This window comes from Dendropsophus ebraccatus, chromosome 9 (genome assembly GCF_027789765.1).
Source record: "Dendropsophus ebraccatus isolate aDenEbr1 chromosome 9, aDenEbr1.pat, whole genome shotgun sequence".
NCBI classification, from domain to species: domain Eukaryota; kingdom Metazoa; phylum Chordata; class Amphibia; order Anura; family Hylidae; genus Dendropsophus; species Dendropsophus ebraccatus.
In genome coordinates, this window is record NC_091462.1 from 100663118 (window position 1) to 100675196 (window position 12079).

Sequence of the window (12079 nt, forward strand, 5' to 3'; positions counted from 1 at the left end):
AAGCTGTATTTGTAGGACATTTGTTTCTAAACCTGGAAAACCCCTTTAAGCTTTAGGCTTGAGCTATAATTTTTACAGGTAATCTGATGGCCTGTAAAAAATTCAAACCATTGTTAACAAATATATGTTCCTTAAAATCGCTCCATTCCCAGGCTTATAGCGCTTTTATCCTTTGGTCTATGGGGCTGTGTGAGGTGTCATTCTTTGCGCCATGATGTGTTCTTTCTATCGGTACCTTGATTGTGCATATACGACTTTTTGATCACTTTTTATTACAATTATTCTGGATTTGATGCGACCAAAAATGCGCAATTTTGCACTTTAGGATTTTTTGGCGCTTACGCCGATTACCGTGCGAGATCAGGAATGTGATTAATTAATAGTTCGGGCAATTACACACGCGGCGACAGCGAACATGTTTATTTATTTATTTACTTTTATTTAAAACCTGGGAAAAGGGGGGTGATTCAGACTTTTATTAGGGGAGGTTTTTTTTTTTTACTAATAACAATACTTTTTTTTAACACCTATACTAGAAGCCCCCCTGGGGTTAGGGTTATTCCCCCTGGGGGACTTCTAGTATATACACTTTGATTTCTCATTGAGATCTTTTCTGTATAGTAATACAGCAAAGATCAATGAGATCGGCACTCGTTTGCTTTCGGCTGCCGCAGCCGAAAACAAACGAGTGCCGAGCCGGGGGTCGGCACCACACACGTTTTTCAAAAAAACAGATGAAAAAAATGGATGAAAAAAACGCAATGTGAACCCAGCCTTACAGAGACAGAAGCAGCAGTGATGGATCACTTGCAGCACCCAGAACCCAAATGGCTCTTCGTGTCCTGCAAATGGCCTCCTCCAACACTCCTGATTAGAGATGAGCGCAGCGGGTTCAGGTCCATCCGAACCCGAACGTTCGGTATTTGATTAGCGGTGGCTGCTTAAGTTGGATAAAGCTCTAAGGTTGTCTGGAAAACATGGATACAGCCAATGACTATATCCATGTTTTCCACATAGCCTTAGGGCTTTATCCAACTTCAGCAGCCACCACTAATCAAATGCCGAAAGTTCGTATCGGCTTGAGCGTGCTCCAGGTTCGCTCAACTCTACTCCTGAGTGACAGCTCTCAGTTAAATGTGGGGCTCTGGTTGGCAGGACGAGGAGCCATTGGCTCTCCACCTTGCCAACCACTCTTGTGGCCAGAGGCAGCATTCTGCCTACTTAAGAGGCCGCTCCCTCCCCCAGTGCTTTGGCATGAGTAACATCAATCATGTGCTCAGAGAAGAGAGGGAGAGTTAGGAGACAATGGATAGCTAAGTAACTTGATTTTTCGTGTCTTTTTTTTTTTTTTAAATACACAGGGAGGCCTACATGGGGGGGGGGGGGGTAATTTACAGTGAGATGTGTGCATGGGGAGAGGCAGTTAATTTACAGAGGGATACCTATATAGGGGAGGGGGTTAATTTATAGGGTGATACTACATGGAGGGGAGGTGCAGTGGCCTGGGTGTCCTGAGATGACATCACTTGCAGTACCTGGTGGCCAAATGGGCTTCCCAACCGCCCCGGATCCGGCCCTGTAACCATAAGCGCTCTTGATGAGCGCTAACCCAGGGCTCTGAATAACAGGGCGAGGAGCTATTGGCTCCCCGGTCTGCCAGTAACTATTGTGGCCACTATCTCCAGCCACAAGAGGTCGCTCCCCCCCCCCCCAGCCCTTCAGCGCACAAACGATGTAACTTGTGTGTGTAGTGCAGGTAGAGAAAGAAAATGTTGAAGGTCTGCTGCACTGCAGATAGACGGGTAGTGATTTCTGTTGTTTTTGGGGGATGCCTACATGAGGGAGCGGGGGTTAATTTACCGGAGGAGTGCCTACATAGGGGGTTAACTTACAGGGGGGGTGCTTACATTGGGATAAGGGGTTAACTTACAGTGCAGTTCCAGCATGGGGGAGGGGGCTAATGGGGATGCCTACATGGGGGGAATTAACTACTAGGGGAGATGTCTACATAGGTGGGGGGTGGGAACCAACCATCAGAGGAGATTCCTACATTAGAGGAAGGGAAGCTAACTACCAGGGGAGATGACTATATGAGGGGACGGGGCTAACTACCAGGGGAGATGACTATATGAGGGGACGGGGCTAACTACCAGGGGAGATGACTATATGAGGGGACAGGGGGCTAACTACCAGGGAAGATGACTATATGAGGGGACGGGGCTAACTACCAGGGGAGATGACTATATGAGGGGACGGGGCTAACTACCAGGGGAGATGACTATATGAGGGGACGGGACTAACTACCAGGGGAGATGACTATATGAGGGGACGGGGCTAACTACCAGGGGAGATGACTATATGAGGGGACAGGGCTAACTACCAGGGGAGATGACTATATGAGGGGACAGGGGGCTAACTACCAGGGAAGATGACTATATGAGGGGACGGGGCTAACTACCAGGGGAGATGACTATATGAGGGGACGGGGCTAACTACCAGGGGAGATGACTATATGAGGGGACAGGGCTAACTACCAGGGGAGATGACTATATGAGGGGGAAGGGGGGTAACTACCAGAGGAGATTACCTACAGTGGGACGCCTAGGGTGGGTGGAAGTTCAAACTATCCGAGGGCATTACCTACGGGTGGGGGGGGGGGGGGGTGAATACTACACACTGGTGGGCTTTCTACTTGGGTCGTTACTTACAGAAAAATGCCTACCTACCAGGAAGACTACCTATGGGGGAATTAGCTACATGGGTTAGGCTGGGTTCACACTGGTTTTTTGCAGTCTGTTTTTTCCATCTGCTTTAGCAAAAAATGGATGGAACAACTGTGTGCATCCGTTTTGATCCGTTTTTCCATTGACTTTCATAATAAGAAAAAAACGGATCAAAACGCATCCTTTTTTTAACATAAAAATAAGGTCAGCTTTGTTTTTGTGTATGTTAAAAAAAAGGTGCATTTTGATCCATTTTTCTTAAATGGAAGTCAATGGAAAAATGTATCAAAACGGATGCATCGGTTTTTCCATCTGTTTTTTTAATCATTTCAGATTGCAGAAATGTAGTGTGAACCCAGCCTTATACTATCTACTTGTGGGGGGACTACTTTCACAGGGAGGCCTAACTTCTTTATACATGTACAGAGTGGGGCCTGACTACTATATAGGGAGCACAAAGGGCCCTAACTATTATATGGGGGGCACAGAAGTGTCTAATTGCTATATGCAAATAGATAAACAAAACCAGCACAAAAATGAGAGGTAAGGATTTACATTAAACCAAAACAATAAACCCACAAAGCGCCATGAGCCCATCAAAAAATCCCTTATGCTGACCCTCTCAGCTTAGATAGATGAAGTCAAATATAATGGGTAGCAAAAAGTTAAAAATACGCCCACTAGGTGGTGCTATGTCACACAAGAAAATAACTGGTATCTCATATAGAGGCTAAATGCAACCAGGACACTAACTTGTATTTGGGGTTTAGGCATTGCTAGCACTCTGTTAGAGTTGGAGATAGCTGCAGACTATCGTCCATTGAATATGTAGTCAGTAGGTATGCAAAGCCAGTGGGCAGATTTAAAAGCAAGGACGTGACATCTAGCTTTTTTGAAGAGGTTAATGTCCTTCACTCACATGAAGGTATCGCTCCTCAGCGTGGGGATTAAGGACAAACCTCTTTTAAAGCCCCTATTCCACGGGCCCACATAGAGGAGCAAACGAGCGCTCCTCGTTCCCTGCAGCCCATAGGATAGAGCAATGGCAGCAGGTCGCTGCTATATCAGTCGCTTGTTTTTCAACATGTTGGAAAACAAGCGACTGCAACGATCAGCCGACATGAACCATGTCGGCTGATCGTTGCCCTCTATTCCACAGGGACGATTATCGGCCGTAACGGCCGATAATTGTTCCGTGAAATAGGGCCTTTACAGGACCTGCTCCCTGGGGCATTGGTGGGACTGTCAATCCTAAAAACGGAGGAGGGGTTGTAAAAGGGAAGATCACTGGTGGTGTGGATTGGGTTAACATAGTGTTGTTTGTGCTTGAGGCTTGGGACCTTGGAGGTCCATGGGTTTGAACCGCCTGTGTCCCCAAGGCAGTGGGTTGCAACCCATAATGTTGCCCAGAAGAAAAACCTGTTGATGCCACTTGATTTTAGGTGACTGCACTTATTGTGGTGTTGGGCCTGTGCACACATATTGGAACTGACAGCTAGATGTCACGTCCTTGCTTTTAAAGGGGTAATGCGCCGCTAAACAATTATTCACAAAATAACACACATTACAAAGTTATACAACTTTGTAATGTGTGTTATGTATGTGAATGGCCCCCTTCCCCGTGTCCCCCCACCCACGCCAGACCCGGAAGTGTGATGCACTATACTCACCTGATTCGTGTCGACCCCCGTCCGCCATCTTGGGACAATGATGTAATCTTCAGGCGGCCGTCCGAACCGCTCCATCCGTCCCTCGTGCCGGCCCCCTTCTGCCGCGTCATAACTGTGCTCAGCCGCGATTGGCTGAGCACAGTTATGCTCAACCAATCGCGGCTGAGCAGCTGATGACGCGGAAGAGGGGAGCCAGCACGAGGGACGGATGGAGCGGTTCGGCCGAAGGTGTGCATACCTACTGACTGACCTATTTAAGGGACGATAGTCTGCAGCTATCTCCTCCCTTGCCTATCTATTTAATATAGAGTGCTAGCAATGCCTGATGCCGTATACAAGTTAGCGTCCTGGTTGAATGCATGTAGCCTCTATATGTGATATGAGTTATTTTCTCTTGTGGCACAGCGCCACCTTGTGGGTGTATTTTTAACTTTTTTGGTGTTATGATACCACTTTTTTGTTACTTTTTTGCTACTTTTTAATGTAAAAGCTATATTTTACTTCATCTATCTAAGCTGAGATGGTCAGCATAAGGGATTTTTTGATGGTTTTATGGCCCTTAGTGGGTTTATTGTCTTAATTTATGGAATCAGAGGGGACTAACCACTCTATGGGCACCGAGGGGGCAATGTACATGTAGAGAATGATGATGGTGCATGAGTGTGGAGTCTAAAATGTTTTTCTGGTAGATTCTAAGTGCAAGTGGAGAAGATGCCCCCTGTGAGTCATTGGCTGTAACTGCACTTTAATCACTTATGGTGTGTAGGGCCTGTGTACAGCTTATGTCTACTGCAGAAAGGTTACTGTATGATACGTGGTATTAGTCTTTTTACAGTGGATTTTAGGTAGTGTCAGTGGTGGCATTAGTCAGAATGTGGTGGTATTAGTAAATGTAGTAATATTTGTCCCTTGTAAATTGGTACTGTTGGTATAATTGGTACTGTTGAGTAGACCCGTCAAACTGTTTGGATTCGGCAATGGTTCCGAACCTAAATGCTTGGTATTTGATTCCTGGTGCCTGGAAAAGTTGGATGCAGCCCTAGGGCTGCCAGGAGAACATTGGTACAGCCTATGGAGCCCAATTAAGTTATGCTACAGGGCCCAGCTTTTTCTAGTTACATCCCTGGCTGTATGTTTGCCTTGGCATGTTCTGGCATGAGCTACGCCTCCCCATGCCAAACTGCAGAGTGCATGGGACTACAACACTGTAAGTACGCTAAGTAGTCAGTCTAAATTTAGATTATACAGTCTAAGCTGGGTTCACACTACGTATATTTCAGTCAATATAATATTTCAGTCAGTATTGCAACCAAAACCAGGAGTGGATTAAAAACACAGAAAGGATCTGTTCACACAATGTTGAAATTGAGTGGATGGCCGCCATTTAATAGCAAATATTTGCTGTTATTTTAAAACAACGGCTGTTATATTGAAATAATGGCCGTTATTTACTGTTATATGGCGGCCATCCACTCAGTTTCAACATTGTGTGAACAGATCCTTTCTGTGTTTTTAATCCACTCCTGGTTTTGGTTGCAATATGAGGACCACAATACTGACTGAAATATACTGCCTGAAATATATGTAGTGTGAACCCAGCTTAGTGGTACAAACACACAGGGCAAAATCCCGCAGCAAGTATGTAAGGAGACCGCCCTGTTAAGCCCCATACTGTATCTGCTCCTGGCTCCGGCTTGCTTTGGGGGCTCCCAGTGTCTGGACGTCCCACTCAGCCAATCAGAGGAGAACCAACCGACACAGAAACAACTGAACCTCGAACTAGTATAAACATGAAAAAACGTTATTATTTAAAAATATACATATAACCACAAGGAGCAGGAAAGAAGCAATGAATCACTTCTGGAAAAGAGGTTAAAAGAAACAACGATAATGAACATACAAGCAGGGGGTGATGCTGGTGGATCACAAAAGGTGTAGTATAAATAAAAGTAACTAATACCCTGACTACTAAATCTGAAAAACATACACCTCTGTGTTTTAAATCACAAAAATAATGAATGTACACAGTGACAAAGGTATATTACCAGAAATACAAGTGAGGTAAAATGTCCACCAGCAGCCCCCCATACACTATACCTATTTCCCCATTCAGATGTGAGACAGTAATAGTGACTGATTGAGGGAATACTGCTTAACTAAATTTCGGTGTACAATCAGAGGAGAAACCCGCTGCAGATCCACCCAGTGTATTTGTACCCTAAGGGTATGTTCACACGTTATGTATATGCTGCTGATTTTTTGCTGCGTAAGTCATAAAATAGATGAACATCCAAAGTTTAAAGTCTTCAGCGTGTACAGTATGTGTGAACATACTAACAACCTGACACAGCGTGATGTACACAATGGTGCACAGCGTGTCAGTACAGTAGCTTAAAGGGAACCAATCAGCCCAATTGGGCTGATATGGTTCCCTGGAACGCTGTATAAAGCTCCTGCAGCAGCCGCAGCACGTACCGGCCATGGCTGCTGCAGGAGCTTTATACCGGAGAAAAACAAGTTTAATTACCTGGGCAGGAAGGTAGACATCTGGGCGGCTCCCCGCCCGTCATTAGTCACCGCTCTCTGCCTGTTAACGTGCTCGACGGGATGATTGACAGGCAGAGAGTAACGGACCTCTTTGCCTGTCAATCATCCTTTCCAAGCATGCTGACAGGCAGACAACGGTGGCTATTGACGGACGGGGAGACGCCCAGTTGACTACCTCCCCGCCTCTGCCTGCCACACGCTTGGGTTATTAAACTGGTTTTTCTCCGGTATAAAGCTCCTGCAGCAGCCGCTTTATACATTGCTCCAGGGAACCATATCAGCCCAATTGGGCTGATTGGTCCCCTTTAAATAGTTTTGTAGCCCCCGGCATCAAAATGAATCATGATGCTGGGAGCTCTGCATTCCGGTCTGGAGCATATTGTCCGTGCAGAGACTGTAATCACGGAACATGTGAATGCCTCCTTAGACAACTGTTAGGTCAAGGGGACACATGATGCTTTTCATATATCTCTCACAGCCGGAAGAAGCGTCATGTGACGCGAAAACGGTCGCTCACTGTGTGAACGCCAACCAGCACTCCCTCCCCTGTGTACCCGTGGATTACTATTTGTAATAAAGGATCGCATCTACAGCCTTTTTGCGGTGAGTGCACTTCACTGTTTCTTTTGATGTACATAACTAATGTAATACTGCTCCTATATACAAGAATATAACTACTATAGTACTGCCCCTATATACAAGAATATAACTACTATAATGACAGTCAAGAAACAGAATCTCGCACTCACCAAACTTGAAAGATCCAGGTGGTTTATTGCAGGTACATCAGAGCCAGTGCTGCGGGGAGAGGGAGGGTGGAGGAGCAGGTGTGTTCACAGGAGCAACAATGTATCAAGCCTACTACGGCGCTTCACCTGCATCTTTCAAGTTTGGTGAGTGCGAGATTCTGTTTCTTGACTGTCATTGCATATTCCCCTTCATTAGTCTCTGCACCGCCACTTAGTGGTTCAGGTACAGCCGTGTTTGCCTCAGACTCAAGAGCCTGATATCCTCATTTACGGTGTACCTTGCGGCTGGTGCCGGTCGATTCCCCCTCAACCTCTCCATAACTACTATAATACTGCTTCTATATACAAGAATATAACTACTATAATGGAGACAAGGAGAGAAAGGAGCGCTGCACTTCGCACCTGTGGCTGACACTAATGCCTCTCGGCTACATTTAAAAACTAACGCCAGGATGTTGGTATATAATTTAATCAAACCATATTGCCCCATGTACCACGTGCAGGTCCCCTGGTTCACATGAGTCCCTACACTGACTCACCACTGTGTCAGTCAGTGACTGCTAACCCCGCAAAGCGAGCACAAACAGGGAAGGGAGGCCATAGAACGGCCCTGCAACCCCAATGTCACAGGACCAATCCCCAAGGCCCCCCCAAAACCCAGCAGGCACCGCCGGCGGAGAAAGCTGCCACCAAGCGACACAAGTGTGAACATGGTCTATCACTCACTAAAATAGGAAAAATAAGAGGTACTAGTCATGTGTGCACAGGTGCCTCCTGCTGATTGCGGTCATGTGGGTCTTACTAGGAGGAGTGCAAACACTTAGAAAAGATAACTACTATAATACTGCTCTTATATACAAGAATATAACTACTATAATACTGCTCCTATATACAAGGATATAACTACTATAATACTGCTCCTATGTACAAGGATATAACTACTATAATACTGCTCCTATATACAAGGATATAACTACTATAATACTACCCCCTATGAACAAGGATATAACTACTATAATACTGCTCCAATCTACAAGGATATAACTACTATAATACTACCCGCTATGAACAAGAATACACAGTTCAGTAACATTATGAGTAACGATATTGGCAGCATGTAGCTCGTGAAAGTCATGTGCGGTAAACGACTTGGTGAGTATATAAGGTGTTTCAGGTTAATGCTTGCAAACATAGGGGGACATTAATGAATGATACGCCCAATGTGTACGTCAGGGAGAAGGTGCAGATTCCCCCTTCACCTTGGCGTATGCCCCGCTCACCCGATGGGTGGGCTGGAGGAGCTTGCTCGCAGGCATAAATCATGATCCAAATCTACACCTGCTTGGAAGCAGGTGTAGATTTAGTACGCCGGGCGCAGATTCGGGCGCCCGTCCGTATTCACTAAGAAGAGTGTGCCTCTTAGTGAATCCTGCTGGAGAAAAAGGAGCGGGTCATAATATAACACCGGCGTACTTGTATGCCAGTCTTCATAAATTCCCCCCATATTCTTTGTTGCTGTCATGGGTAAAAGAGAAGATTTATCAGAGTTGCAAAAAAAGGATCGTTATTGGCTTTCAGGCTAAGAAACTGCAGAACACCCTATAGCATTAATACCAGAGGTAAATGTCGGCTATGAAAGTGACGCAGGGGTGGGCCAACATGCCATAGTGAAGCAGTTCACCACCAAAATAAACCAGTGGGCTACCAGATGTGTGCGTAAAACACACCAGTTCAGCAAACCCTGCTGGGTATGCGGCTTCGAAGGAGACAGGTGGTCACTGCGCCTCTGATAAGAAAGTTGTAGAATTTAAAGCAAATGTACTATCAGGTACATTGCTTTAAGTTTTGTACATGAATAGACCGATAGCGGGGTCATGGCCCTTTTTTGAACTGCTGCTTAGTTCCCTACATGGATTCGGTCTACTCCCAGGCTCAGGCTGGGCCGGTCTATTTATGTAAAAACTTAAAGCGATTTTAAGAAAGTCTGTAATAGGTTTTATTAGGCAAAATATCCTCTTTCTGTACTCAAATTGCTGTTTTGCTACCTACACCCCTTCACACACACACTTGCTTATTATCAGGCAGAGTTGTCTTCATTACAGAGGAGCAAAGTGAAGATGGGTTTTGCTGAGTCCATTTTAACCTATGGAGGGAGGAGGGGCCGAGGGGGATGAGTGAGCAGGAAGAGGAGACAAGCAGCTGTACAGTTTGGAGACTGACTTGGCAAATAAGAAGCTGGATTCACAGGTCAGAAAGTTAATTGCTGGTCTGGGAACTTAGTGAGAGAAGATTGCAGGATTATGTGTTGTACAGGGCTGCCTTTTCTCCTCTCTGAGCTCATTGATCCCCCCAAGACCCCTCCCCCCTCCATAGACCATAATGGGCGCACAAATCCTGCTTCTTCTGCAATGAGGGGCCAAGCTGAAAAACAGCATTTTGAGTACAGAAGGAAACTGTTTTGCTTACTGAAACCTGTTAGGCTATGTTCACACCACATCAAAAATAGAGAAAAGGCGGACGATTTTGCCGTTATTGCCGCAAGGCAATGCATTGAAGTCAATAGAAAGTCCAATCAACACAATGTATTGAATAATCAACGTTTTTACTGCGGACGTCAAACTAACATGATCATTCTTTTCGGATGTCTTTTGCAAACAGGGGACGTTTTTTTTATTAGTAGTTCACACATAATTTTTGTTTTGTCACCGTTCTTGTGGTGCGTTTACACAGACAGATTTATCTGTCACATTTTGGATGCCAAACCCAGGAATGGATTTTAAAAGAGGAGAAATATCAGTCTTTCCTTTATGACCTGTTCTCTGTTTATAGTCTGTTCCTGGCTTTGGCTTCACAAATTTGTCAGATAAATCTCTCTGTGTAAATGCACCATCACTATTAAATTCAATGGACTTTTCAATTAAGCCACACCCAAAGTCCAATTAGTAACCCAGACTAGAATAATGTACCAACAGCCGTCATTGCACTTAGGGAAGCCAGGCTTCTTAATGACGTCCATTATTTTAGACTCAAAATTTTAAACAGAGCTGAAAAAACGTTGTGTGAACATAGCCTTAGGGTAAATTCACATGAACGTATCCGCAGTGGATTTTACGATGCGAGTTTGCAGCAAAATCCGCTGCGGATACCTCCCCTGTCACTTCCAATGTGATTACATACTCACAGCGGGATTGTCATACCGCTGCCAGTATGTAAGTCCCGGACCCATTAACCCCTGCCGCCCGGGATGATAACATTACCTGTACCACGATCTGCACGCATCTGAGGCTTCCATAGGTCCCGCGCAGCCAATCAGTGCCCGGGCCCGCCACAGTCACTGATTGGCTGTGTGGACCTACGGGGATCAGGAGCTTCAGATGCAGCCAGATCGTGGTTCAGGTAATTTATCATCCTGGGCAGCTGGGGTTAATGGGGCCGAGACTTACATACTTACATCCTGCTGCGGGTATGTAATCACATTGGAAGTGAGAGGGGAGGTATCCACAGCGGATTTTGCTGCAAACTCGCAACGTGAAATCTGCTGCGGATACGTCCGTGTGAATTTACAGTGTTTTTTAAAATCGCCTGTACTATTGATATTTATTGATTTCTGAAAAGTGACATGTAAATGACAGTTACACTTCTCACTTCAGTATAAGGATTGGACCTCCGCTGATTGCCAAAGAGTTGTCTTCTCCAATGAGTCACATTTTCAGCTTTCAAGTTCCTATACTATGTTAGTCCACAAATGAATAAAAAAAGCTGCTCACCGCTGCTGTCTGGGTCTCCACACCCGTGCACAGAACTGCTGTAGGCAACACAGCCAAACCAAATGTGAAGAAAGGGAATGTCCAGCACCAGAGCAGGAGTTTCAATGCAAATCATCCTTTATTGTTTAAAGAGGATGTACCACCTGATACATCCTCTTTAACCTGAACCCACCTATCGAACGGCGCTGTTCTATGCATGGGAACCAGCCGGTGCTCCAGCACTGGAGGCCAGCCCGCCCGTCCCCAGTGGGAGGGAATTCCCTCCCCTGTATGACGCGGCTCCGTTCATTCTAAGGGAGCCGCGTCATACAGGGGAGGGAATTCCCTCCCACTGGGGGCGGGCGGGCCGGCCTCCAGTGCTTGAGCACCGTCCGGTTCCCGTGCAAAGAACGGCGCCGTCCGCGGGAACGGGGCCTCGGTCCGGAAAATGGACCGCGGCACCGGCTTCCCCGTGTCGGCGCCATTCGATAGGTGGGTTCAGGTTAAAGAGGATGTACCAGGTGGTACATCCTCTTTAAGGCTATGTTCACACTGCGTATGTTTCCGGCCGTAGTGCGAACCGCGAATATACGCACGTAGTTTTGAGGTTGATGCCTTCGCTTGAAAGTATATGATATACGGCC